General features: G+C 37.8%; 1 long non-coding RNA gene across 1 annotated transcript; it reads right to left on the bottom strand.

Moving 5' to 3' along the window:
* Positions 1 to 1,172: 1,172 nt before the first annotated feature.
* LOC113098715 (uncharacterized) lies at positions 1,173 to 2,926 on the bottom strand. Its single transcript, XR_003289180.1, has 3 exons — positions 2,877 to 2,926; positions 2,168 to 2,329; positions 1,173 to 1,347 (listed from the first exon to the last, which is right to left on the bottom strand). It is a non-coding gene; the product is annotated as an uncharacterized LOC113098715 (long non-coding RNA).
* Positions 2,927 to 12,695: the final 9,769 nt, after the last annotated feature.

Genomic DNA, 12,695 nt, shown 5'->3' with positions numbered 1-12,695 from the left:
CACCCTAATGCTAGTAAAATTGCTAATACTCCACAGTGTAAACTGACAGGTAGTCTGTAGTCCTCTTTTTGACTACTACTTCATACAGAGGAATAAAAAACGCTGCACCAGTACGGCCTGTTTTCGACTGCTTTGATCCTGCCGTTAATATGAATAATTCCTCTTGATGCTGCTTTACATCATTTTTATTTAACATTATTTTTTTTTTGTTTTCTTTTAGTATTTGTTGAAAGCTTATATTAACAGATGGTTTTATAAATTTCCAAGGTGGCATCATTAATACAGTGGGTCCTATTTGCAACTGATTTAGACCTGCATTTTGAGCCTTAGCATTCCCCATCTATCTGAAACCATACAGATTGCTTTTTATTATGCTCTTCGCATTATTGCAAGACTAAATGCCAAATACGCCAAAATGATCTTGACTTTCCTAATACGTAGCAGCATCTCTCCTGCCTCCACCTGTAATGCAGTTACTGGTAATATTTTAAATGCTCTGGTGCCTGCTCCACATCAAGCTGTTTAAGGTTAAATTCGGATGCTGATATAAATGCTAAGCACCCATTGTCATATGCAGTCTTATGACATCATCACTGCGCTCGATGGTAGATCATAATCAACAACAGCAACAAAAAACACCAAGTAGGCCTACCAATTAAAATGACAGCACAACTATACAACAACACATCACCTGAAAAATAAGGGTTAATGAGTTACTGATGTAGGTAGACAGGCGTTCGGTCCCAGTCAGGTGTGGGGTAAAATAGTTTATTAGACACTTAGAAAATATTTAGAGACATTTAAAATGGAAAATCCAGATTGCAAACGTAATATTTAATTGTGCTAAAATTATATATATATATATATATATATATATATATATATATAATCCTAATGGGAATACATTCTTTTCACCACACAATACACACATAACTAACTTAATATAGAATTAAATAGAATAACAATGTGTATAAAATGTAAGAGAGATCATGGAAATGAGTTTAATAGAAATATTATTAAACTGAAGAGCCAGACAGACTCATCTGAGCTTCTTCCTCCTCTGTTCCAGCTTTACATTAAACACAATGATCATCTGCTTGAATACTAAAGCAACATTAATCATTCAATATCATGTTTCTAACACACATGCTGCATTATTTGATTGTAAAGTCTGAGTCTCTTCACCTGTATGGATCACATTTACACATTTATCACACATTTATTTCTCCTCATAGACACAGTAGTGAAGCTCTTCTGTGGATCTTCAGCTGATGTTTACTGCTCCTCTCAAGAACACTTCACTTTACGAGATACAGCATTTAGCAGCTTCTGGTGATTTAACTCAATCTGTAAGGTTTGAAGAGAAGATTATTATTCATTTAGCAGACGCTTTTATCCAAAGCGACTTACAGTGCATTCTGGGCTATCAATTTTTAGTTATCATGTGTTCCCGGGGAATCGAACCGAAGATAATCAGAGTTCAGTGGAATAAAGTACTAATTAGTTACTATATATCAAAGTAAAATGTTACATTAAAATCCTGTAATCAAAGTTGTTGCGAACTGAGCAGAAGTGTTTAGCTTAATCTAAATTGTGTCTAATTCTTCACTTGTGTGTCAAGAAAGCATATAATAAGTGTGATAATGCAGATGCAGCCGGATGTTATCACAGAATAAGTCTCTTCAGGAGGACACAAGTCCTGATCACCCTGTCGGGTTTATTCTGTGATAACAAGCGGCTGGAGGTACATTATCTCTTACAGAAAGTAAGTGTAAAGTAATGTGACGTGTTGCTTGTCAAAGTAAAAACACACAAGAGACAGAGACATTGATCATGTGATGCTGGACGACTGTGAGCTGAAGCTGAATCTGCTCTGATTTTACCAGCGTTTTCCTACAATCTGAACAAATCTATTTCAAACTCGAATGATTCACTATTACTGATCTAATTAATAAAGCAGCTGTTGCTGTAGAAAGCTGTGACAGTCTGCTTTTCTTCTCTTTCCTCCTTTTTTATCAACTTTACATTTCATTCTGACACAAACCCTTTGAAATAAAGCTTGATGATCATTTGATCAACTCTTTTCACTAATATTTGAAAGTATATATTTGTTCACATATCAGAGGTAAATTAATCTCTTTAATATCACAAAGTGAAGTTTACTCACCTCAGGTAACAGTTTGAGTCTCGTAGCACATCAATGAGCTTCTGCTTTGAGTCTTCAATCGTATTAACTCTCAGATCAATCTCTTTTAGAAACTGCAGAGCTTTTGTGTTTGTCAAAGACTGAGTTAAAGAAGAAACATCTGTAATGCCACAGCCATAAAGACTAGAAAGAGACAAACAGAGGAAGAGAGATCATCTTACAAACAAATCATTAAGATGAAGAATCTTTCACAAATATAATGTGAACACATTCATCATGAGATATGGAGTATAAAGTGTTTTGTTGAACTCTTATGTGCTGTTCGTTTGGGGACGACACTCGAGCTGTTTGGGCTCTCCAGAGAACACAGCCAACAAAACGACATTTTGATACAAATGTAATTTTACTAATGTTTTTAAACCACATTTGTGTAATTCTTTAAGGTTTTTATGATATTTTTTATATTTATAAAATTAAATTAAATGTGCTGGCTGTTTTTCTAATGTTTTTTCACACTAACACACAACCGGATATCAATCCAATTTAATTTTCTATTTGTAGATCTATCAAGTGTTGACAACCGTACAAAGTCTCATGTCATTTAGATAAAGGGAACATTTGTTTTATTTCAGCAAACATCATTTGGGGTCTCAAAAGACCTTGAACAGCACATAAGAGTTAAACAAAGTGATTTTCATCATTTTGATTCTTGTATGTGAATGTTACTGACCTCAATCTCTCCAGTTTACAGCGTGAATCCTTCAGTACGTCACATAAGTGATTCACTCCTGTGTTTATTATTTGATTCCCGCTCAGGTTCAGTTCTCTCAGGTGTGATGGGTTTGATTTCAGAGCTGAAGTCAGGATGAGACACTGTTTCTCTGTAATACTGCATCCACACAGACTGAAGACAGAAAGAGAAAACACAATGAATCAGACACGTTATGTTCATGTGTGAGTAATTCATCATGTGTTATCACCATACAGTGCAATAAATAAAACATTGCCAAAAACCTTATTATATGACCATAAAGAAAAACAGAAGAAAAAATATTAAATAAGTAGATTAAGATATAGGATAAACTACAGAACTACTTAAAATAACATTAAATGTGAAAATTGAGTTTAAATGTAAGAAATCAAGAAAATTCTGTTTCTGAATTACAATTTACTTAATTTTTTTTTTTACTTTTTTTGGCTGAGTGAATAAAAAAAAAAAATTATAACAATAATAATTTGGTCCATTAATGAGCTGGATTACTGTGATCTCCGAAGACTGACTGAGATGAGACCCTCGAACAAGAACTGAACCACAACTGTTCCTCAGCGCTTCAGGTGTGTGTGTGTGTGTGTGTGTGTGTGTGTGTGAGTGTGTGTGTGTGTGAGAGAGAGAGAGAGAGAGAGAGAGAGTGTGTGTGTGTGTGTGTGTGTGTGTGTGTGTGTGTGTGAGAGCGAGAGAGAGAGAGAGAGAGTGTGTGTGTGTGTGTGTGTGTGTGTGAGAGAGAGAGAGAGATTTGATTTTGATTTTGAATCACTTTATTTTATCAAAAGAATACCATTAGTGGTAATTATAAACCACACAGACTAAAAAACAAAAATAAAATAAATAAATATATATATATAAAAATACACAACACAAAATATACTCAAACCAATAGATTTCCAAAAAACAAAACATTTTCCACAACAGAGCACAAGACATTTTCGTAACCCCAAATGTGCAGAAATTCCTCCACATTATTTGTGATGCTGTAAAAATCAAAATCAATCTTCAATCTGGCTTTTAACATTCTCACAAAAATTGTATTTGCATCAGAGTCCAAAGACCCCTCTGTCTTATTTCTTCGGCTAATGTAAATGGCCATTTTTGCTTGTCCAAAGAGAAAGTTAAACAATTGGCATTTCATTCTACCCTTTTGATTGTACCTAAAGCCAAAGATGAAGTTTTGTTTAGAAAAAGCATCTCCAAACAATCGGAACATTTGCTGTAACAGCTCGAATAAAAAAGATAATCTATCACACTCCAAAAAGCAATGAAAGACAGTTTCTCTGTTTAAGCAAAAGGGACAGTTATCATTAACATTAGGGTTGATAACAGAAACAAAAGCATTTACAGCCACACAGCCATGCAATACCTTCCACTGTAAATCTCCAATCTTTTTTGTCAACGGTGGTTTATAGATCGTTCTCCACACAGGTCTGATTTCACTGTTAACCTTTAAATGAGCTCTCCAGGGAGTATCAGCTCGACCATTTAGTTTGTTTTTGTTCAAAATTTTAACAAGTATGTTATACATTGTTTTGCCCTCCATAACACCCAACTCATTAGTGAGAGTCTCATTGAGCTCTAACAGCTGACCAGTACAGTTTTTAAAATCAGGAGAAAGTGACAAAACAGGAAAAGGGTCTTCAACATTTGTTTGACAAAAATCATTACAGGGACTCTTTAATAAAGAGAGTTCAGTTTCTGTGAGTTCACACTTCAGAGCCTTAAGCATCTGATTCAAAAGCCTGGTGGATCTAACTCTCACATGAGAAGCCAGACCATCAGAATCAGTTAAATTGGGTCCACATATGTTAACTACATGTCCCAGAGTCACTACCCCAGCAGAACGGAAAAGCTGTAGCACAGAATGTCCTGTTGTACGCTCAACATTAAAGCGGGATCCATATATAATTGGCTCTTTCAGCAGCCACGAAAGAGAAGTGCAAATTTCTGCTCTCTGTTTAATAAACAGCCCCCACACTGTGAATAGTCCAAGGTAGAATTTAGGGAGATTGTTTATTTTCGAGGCATTTAAGTCCATCAGAAACAAAGATTCAGCGAGACCCAGATCTCCTCCTCGGCCCAGTATTGTCCGAGCCAAAGGTCTCCAAACAAGGTGTGCAGGTCCAGTAAGGAATCTTTGAATAAACTGGAGTCGAAAGGCAGCCCCTCTACTTGCAAGATGAATAAGACCTTGTCCTCCATCTTCCTTTGACAGAAAAAGAACACTTTGAGGGACCCAGTGCAGACGATCCCAGAAGAAGTATACAAGTGCTGACTGTATTTTATTAAGCAGTTGTGTTGGCGGATCCACACAAGTCAGACGGTGCCACAACATAGAGGCCACCAAGTTGTTTATGATTAAAGTCCGTCCTCTATAGGACATGTGTGGCAAAAGCCATTTCCATTTCCTTAAGCGTCCTTCAACTTTCTCAAAAACATTTTCCCAATTTTTACATACAAATGAGTCATCACCAAGATAGACACCAAGGTATTTTAAACCATCTTTTTCCACACTAACCCACCAGGTAAGACAAGCTCTTTGCTCAGCTCATCACCCACGGCTAGTGCTTCACTTTTTCCCCAGTTAATTTTTGCTGACGACAAAACACCAAAGTCATTAATTGCTTTTTTAAGGGAATTAACATCATTTTGTTGATTAACAATGACAATGACATCATCAGCATAGGCCGATAGTTTAAAACTTGACTCACAACCAGGAAAAATAACACCAGAAAGGGACTGTCTTAATTTATGCAAAAGAGGCTCTATAGCAATAGAGTACAGCATTCCAGAAAGTGAGCAACCTTGTCTGATCCCTCTTAGGACCTTAAAAGGAGCGCTTAAACCACCGTTGATTTTTAATAAGCTCTCAATGTCACAATATAAAACCTTGATCATGGCTATAAAATTAGAGTCGAAACCAAAGGCTTTGAGTGTTTGCCACAGATATTGGTGTTCGACTCTATCGAAAGCCTTTTCTTGGTCTATTGAAATCAGACCAATTTCATAGCCTAATGAACTGGAGAGGTCCAAAATATCCCGAATTAGGAAAATATTATCAGATATCAATCTGTTGGGTATACAGTAGGTTTGATCAACATGAATAATATCTTCCATCACTTTTTTAAGTCTCATGGCCAACACCTTAGACAAGAGTTTATAATCGGTGCAGAGCAGGGCTACGGGTCGCCAGTTCTTAATTTCTTGTAAGTCCCCTTTTTTAGGGAGGAGTGTAAGAATTCCTCTCCTGCAGCTGAGTGGTAAGTGTCCTTTGGTTAAACTGTCTCTTAGAACAATCAACAAGTCCTTGCCTATGATAGGCCAAAAAGCTTTGTAAAAGTCCACAGGAAGGCCATCGAGGCCTGGAGCCTTTCCATTTTCTAGGCTTTGTAGTGCAGTATGTAGCTCCTCAGCCGAGATCCTTGCCCTCAGCTCTGCGTTGGCTTCCTCAGTGACCTTAGGCAAGTTCTGGTAAAAGCACTGTGCCACCTCTGGATTTTCTTGATATTCTTTTTTAAACAGCTTTTCATAAAAAGTCACTGCGCACTTACGGATTTCTTCAGACTCCTTTAGCAGCTGTCCATTGCTGGACCGCAGAGAGTGTATAAGTCTTTTCTGTCCATTTTTGCGTTCTAAGCCAAAAAAGAAATGGGAGGGTGCATCCATTTTAATGACGTTTTGAAAACGGGAACGTACAAGGGCACCTTTAGCAGAAAAACCCAACAGATTTGACAGAGCTGATTTTTTCTTTTTGAGAACTTTAATATGTTCTCCATTTCCTGTGAAATCTGCTAAATCTTGCAGCATCACTATTTCATTCTCCAGGGCTTCCATTGATTTAGTCATATCCTTTGTGACATTTAGAGAATACTGTATACACAGCTGTTTAATCTGAATTTTTCCTATGTCCCACCATTGTTGTAAAGATGTATACTCAGACTTTGTCTTTGAATAATTGTTCCAGAAAAAATTAAAGGCTTCTTTAAAAACTTTATCAGAAAGTAATGTTACATTAAAGTGCCAATAAGCGCTCTTACATTTCACATCTTTGATGAAAACTGAGACTTGTACAAGAAAATGATCAGAAATTCCCACTGGATGTATTGAGCAACTTTTAAGAATATTAAATTGATGCTTGAAACAATAAAATCTATCAAGCCTAGCCATAGACAGGACATTATCTTTGACATGAGTCCAAGTATATTGACGCTGAGTAGGATGAAAAACTCTCCAAACATCACTCAGATCATGCATTTCAATTAAACTAGTTAAAACTCTCTTACTAGGTCCATGAGGTTCTTGATGGTTTCTATCTAAGGATGCATTGACCGTGCAATTAAAATCACCACCCAGAAAAAAGTAACCATCATTGTTACAATTATTAATAGCAGTGTTAAGAGTGTTGAAAAAAATAGCTCTTTCTGTGCCTAAAGTTGGAGCATAAACATTGAAGAAAGTTATTTTAACATTTTCAAACACAGCTTGTATTTTTAGCAAACGGCCTTCAATTATTTCATTAATATCACAAGAGATAGGTGTAAAGTCTCTAGAAAACAAGATGCCAACACCACCACTGTTACTACTCTTGTGACTGAGGAAAATTTCCCCATCCCATTCTTTTCTCCAAGCAGCTTCATTGTCATGTGTACTATGTGTTTCTTGCAAAAAGATTACATTTAGCCTCTTACTCTTGAACAGATTGAAAAGAGAAACTCTCTTAGCATCCTCCCTAGCACCATTAATGTTTAAAGAGCCTAGTTTGAAATCACACATTTTGAAAGTAAATCTGCTTTCAAATAACACTTGAAAATAAACAAGAAGGAAATTAATAAAAATAAATATCTTAAACATCATTCTTTAACCTCACTCAATTGTGCTCTTACTTTTACAAGTAATTTTTTTAGACGGTAAATTTCTTGATCAGTAAAAATGCATTGATCACTTTGTTCAGGGTTTTTCATAAGCAGTCTGACAGAATCAAGGAACAACTTTAGATCGGGGAAAAAATCCTCAACTTTAACAGATCTCATTCCTTTTGTGCTTTGTAAAAAGGAACGAATCTTAGAGAAAGGGTAAGCACAATCCATATCCACCTGCGTGTCACTACTTCCCTCATATTCACTTTCTTGCGTTTCCATCAAACCATCCTCAGACTGAGAGGAAGCACTCATTAGATTTAGCTTTGACACTTTTGTTACTTGCTGCAAATTTGCTTTGTTTTCAAGATTTTTCCTCTTAGTTGACATTTTGCCAACTTCCCTGTCAATCATAGCATCAGTATCATTACACAACACAGATTCCGCCACTCCGGTCGCGGTTTCACCCACATTTAAATCTGCATTCAAATCACTGCATGCTTCCTGTTCACTTTTTTTACTCACTGTGTTTTCCAACACTTCGTTCTCCTCATTGTTAACTTCATTTCCATCTCCCTGCACCATTTGTACATTTCCTGGTGGATCTTTCGGTAGAACATCACTAGTGTCAGCACTAACAGACGTCTGTTCCGCTACATTAGCGGCTAACTGGCTATTGTTTGTTTTGTCCGGACACGAACGAATTAGGTGACCCACAGATCCGCACCCAAAACACTTCATTGTTTCTGAAGTAACATGCACGGTGTATTCATAATCATCTACTTTAAACTTGAAAATCAAGTTTAATTCCTCATTACTCTTTTTAGGGATCATTAGTACTTGTCTCCGAAAAGACATTACATGTTTGAGTTGTGGAGATTTGGAACTGATTGGGATCATTTTAATTGGAGACACTAGTTTTCCGTGTCTTCCTAGCTCCTTCTCTAACATCTCATTCTTCAGAAAAGGTGGTACATTGGAAATCATTATCTTTTTTGCGGGACTTACTAGAGACAGAACAGGTGTAAAAGTACCTTGAATCACTACTCCACTCTCAAGCAACTGGTTAGCTTTGTCCACACTATCCAAAAAAATCACAACAGCACTATTCATTCTTGCAGCAGATTTAATACTCTCAAACCCAACAGTTTCACCCACCGCTATACTACATTCTTCAACTGAACTCCCTCCAGGTGGAGACAAATGAACAGCGTGCCTGCGCGTCAGCTTCTGAAAGCTAAAAGTCTCACCCGAAGCCATGCTAGCCAGCAACGCTGGCAGCACTCTTCGCTACCAAACAAACGTTGAAAACCTTATGAAAACACAAAAACAGGCAGAAAAGGGGGGGGGGGGGTCAACGCGAAAAAAAAAGTATAAGAAAAAACTTACAGTGTGCAAAACGCTCTCAGCAACATTCAACAAGCTCACAGCAGCGCTCGCTCACAATCGCTCCGCCCACTCAACCGGCACACATGCGCGCATACAGAGAGAGAGAGAGAGAGAGAGTGAGTGTGTGTGAATATACAGGGTTTACATTCTTCAACTTTCGGGAACAAGACTGTAGACCAAGACTTACTTTATAATATAAAAGACATAGACATTGTAATATTTCATGAGACATGGTGTCGGAGTAATGAGAGCTTGCACTGTCCAAGAGGATACAGAGAAATCACTGTGCCCTCTCTAAAAAACTCCCAAATTAAATTTGGTCGTGATTCAGGTGGCATACTTATATGGCACAAAGATCATCTAAATCACCTGATTAAAACAGTCAAAACTGAAAAATCCCTGATTTGGCTTGAAATCCAATCTGTCCTGCCACAGAGTAATCTCTACCTCTGTGCTGTTTATATTCCTCCTCATGATTCTCCCTACTACCAAGAAGAGAGCTTTCTCCAGCTGCAAAGAGACGTCCTGCACTTTCAGGCCAAAGGAAGTGTTCTTGTATGTGGTAACCTAAACGCAAGGACTGGGAGAGAAATTGATTATGTAAACACCACAGATAATGCTCACATTTTTGGGGACATTGTATCTCAGTCAACACCAGTCATTACTCCGAGAACCAGTTATGACAATGTAATCAACATAAATGGGAAGCAGATGTTAAAGCTTTGTAAAAGTCTAGGGCTGTTTATCATAAATGGCAGAACCAGGGGTGATTCTTTTGGTAGATTCACCTATTGCTCCACATTAGGAGCCAGCGTAGTTGATTACTCAATTACAGACATTGACCCAAATGTTATTAACGCCTTTACAGTCAGACCTCAACTTCCCATTTCTGACCACTGTCAAACAGTCCTTTACCTGAAACAGTCCTGTGACAGGGTCAGATCTCCCCCCAAACATGAAAAACTCTTCCCCTTAAAACCAAAACTCAACTGGAACCAATCTAACGCTGAACAATTCAAAGAAAACATGAGCAGCTCTGTAATACTAAAAATACTGGATGACTTTTTGTCCTCAGATTTCACTCCAGATACTAATGGAATAAACTCAGCAACATCCAAACTTAATTACATATTTCAAACTTTGGCCACTATATCTAACATTAAACAACCAAACAGACATAGAATAAACAAACCAAAAATTAAAAAGAATATGTGGTTTGATAATGAATGCAAATGTCTCAGAAAAGACCTTCGACGACTTGCTAACAAAAAGCATAAAGATCCGGCCAATCAGACGTTACGCTTCGCCTACTCCAGCTGCTTAAAAAATTATAAAAAACTCATTTGTAACAAAAGAGATCAATATTATGAAGCTAAAATTGATGAAATCGTTCAATCAATAGACCAAAACAATTTCTGGAATCTCTTTAAAAAATTTGAAAGCCCCAAATCAGACCCATTCCTCCAGAGCGGCACAGTCTGGAGCTCTTACTTTAAAACTCTTTACCAAACAGTAGAACCAGACCTCAACCAGCCCCAAATTAAAACACAGAGAAAACTAGACGATCTAAAGAAAACTATCAAAAATTACCAAAATCCACTGGACATGATTATAACAACATCAGAAATATCAGAGCACATTAAACAGCTCAAATTAAAGAAGGCATGTGGACAGGACAACATCAGTAATGAGATGCTCAAACTCAGCAGTCCTTCCATAACTCAAGCTCTGGCTAAATTATTCAATCTGATCTTATGGTCTGGTGACTTCCCTGAGGCCTGGTCTGAAGGACTGATCACACCCATATATAAGAACGGAGATAAACTGGATCCCAGTAATTACCGGGGCATCTGTGTGGGCAGTAATCTAGCTAAGCTCTTCTGTAATATAATAAACAGCCGCATAGTGACATTCCTCACAAGACACAACATCCTAAATAAATCACAAATTGGCTTTTTACCAAAACAACGTACATCTGACCACATCTATTCTCTCCACACTCTAATTAACAAAAATCTAAAGGACAAACAAAGAAAAATATTTACATGTTTCATTGATTTTAAAAAAGCTTTCGATTCTATTTGGCATGACGGTTTACTGTACAAATTATTACAAATTGGCATTGGTGGAAAAACATTCGATATTATAGAATCCATGTATAAGAAGAGTAAATGTGCGGTCAAGATTGGGAATCTGAGAACAGAGTTCTTCCAGCAGGGTTGTGGAGTGAGGCAGGGGTGTAGTCTGAGCCCAACACTGTTTAACATCTACATCAACGAGCTGGCAGAAGCTCTGGAGCGCTCCGACAGCATCCCAGGCCTCGCTCTACACCACTCTGAAGTCAAGTGCCTGCTGTATGCAGACGACCTGGTTCTGCTGTCTCCCACAGCCGAGGGTCTCCAGCACAGCCTGGCCCTGCTGGAACAGTACTGTGAGGAGTGGGCACTGACGCTCAACCTGGACAAAACCAGGGTCATGGTGTTTCAGAAGAAGGCCAGGTCTCAGGGAAGCAGATATCAGTTCAGTTACGGAGGAGAAGTCCTGGAGCACAGCAGTAGCTACACTTACCTGGGCATCCAGATCTCAGCATCAAGGCCCTCAATGAGAAGGCACGGAGGGCGTTTTATGCCATTAAAGCATGGTTTGGCCAACTAAAACTACCAATTAGAACATGGATTAAATTATATCACGCAATCATCAAACCAATCCTACTGTACGGGAGTGAAATTTGGGGACCAATATTAAAATTTGAAAACTGGGACAAAAGTTTAATAGAAAGAACACAATTGGAATTTGCCAAAAACATCCTAAGGGTAAACAGAAGCACTTCTAATATCGCCTGCAGGGCTGAACTGGGCTTATACCCCTTACACATAGAAATACAGAAAAGAGCTGTTCAGTTTTATCATCACCTGACTCAATCTGACACTCGATCTGTTCAATATAAAGCCCTCCACCCCACAGTGTCTCATCCTCTAAACACACTCGTGCTTCAACTGATGAAGGAAACCCAAACTGAGTCTGACTCCTATCACAACCCCAACATTCAGAAACTAATTGACAAAAATCTGAAGTATAATTATGATGATAAATTAAAAAATGAATTTGAGCTCCAAACCAAACTCCAGTGTTATTCGGCCCTAAACAGAACCACAAAACTGGCAAATTACTTATCACTCAAGCAATTAAAATTAAAAGAAAGACAAATCCTTTCCAAATATCGACTCAGTGATCATGATTTGGAAATAGAGATTGGTAGACATAAAAGATCCTGGCTACCGAGAGAAGAGAGACTGTGCAAACACTGTGAGCTGAATCAAACCGAGGATGAGAAACACTTCCTTCTGGTCTGTCCCAAATACAGCACAACAAGAGAAACATTCTTCCCACAGTTTGAAGCGTTCAATCCTTCATTCTTGTCTCTAAATGACTCCGAGAAACTACTCTATATACTTGGAGAGAATGAGACGGCAATGACACTAGCTGCTAAATATTTATACACCATACACACCATACCAAAGGGGTAATTGATTGT

This window comes from Carassius auratus, unplaced genomic scaffold (genome assembly GCF_003368295.1).
Source record: "Carassius auratus strain Wakin unplaced genomic scaffold, ASM336829v1 scaf_tig00216618, whole genome shotgun sequence".
NCBI lineage: Eukaryota > Metazoa > Chordata > Actinopteri > Cypriniformes > Cyprinidae > Carassius > Carassius auratus.
Note: the sequence above shows the minus strand (reverse complement) of the source record. Positions and strands in the feature narration are given on the sequence as shown.